Raw genomic sequence first — 716 nt, 5'->3', positions numbered from 1 at the left:
TAAACACCGCAGTACAAACGAGAGAGAGAGAGAGAGAGAGAGAGAGAGAGAGAGAGAGAGAGAGAGAGAGAGAGAGAGAGAGAGAGAGAGAGCCTATTTTAAATGGAATAAATTATTAATCATTGCAAGAGAAATGAAACAATAGAGAGAGAGAGAGAGAGAGAGAGAGAGAGAGAGAGAGAGAGAGAGGAGAGAGAGAGAGAGAGAGAGAGAGAGAGAGTGCATATTTGAAATGGAATAAATTATTAATCATTGCAAGTCAAATTAAACACCGCAGTACAAACGAGAGAGAGAGAGAGAGAGAGAGAGAGAGAGAGAGAGAGAGAGAGAGAGAGAGAGAGAGAGAGAGCTTGTGAATGTACTCTCTATATGAAGGTAAGAATCAAATTACTTACTAAGATTAACTGTATGCGATATCATGTCTCCTACTTGCGGTAAATCCAACCGACTTCAATCGTAAGAAATGCCCTTCTCGTGATGTTGGTTTTCAGGTCGTTGAGGAAGTTATACAGTATTACTCCTCTTGAGTTTCTCCCTCGTTTTGGTTATAAGTCAATCGTAAATATAATCTATTAAGGATATGTTCATTATAAATACGTTGTGACGGGCCGAGAGAAGGTTGTGACTCAAGGATAGGATGAAAGCAACTGAGTGAATTTATTATAGAACACTCTCCTTTATATACAAAAGCTCAAAACAAAATTTCATGTTCAAAA

This window comes from Palaemon carinicauda, chromosome 18 (assembly GCF_036898095.1).
Source record: "Palaemon carinicauda isolate YSFRI2023 chromosome 18, ASM3689809v2, whole genome shotgun sequence".
NCBI classification, from domain to species: Eukaryota; Metazoa; Arthropoda; class Malacostraca; order Decapoda; family Palaemonidae; genus Palaemon; species Palaemon carinicauda.
This window is presented reverse-complemented; position numbering follows the sequence as displayed.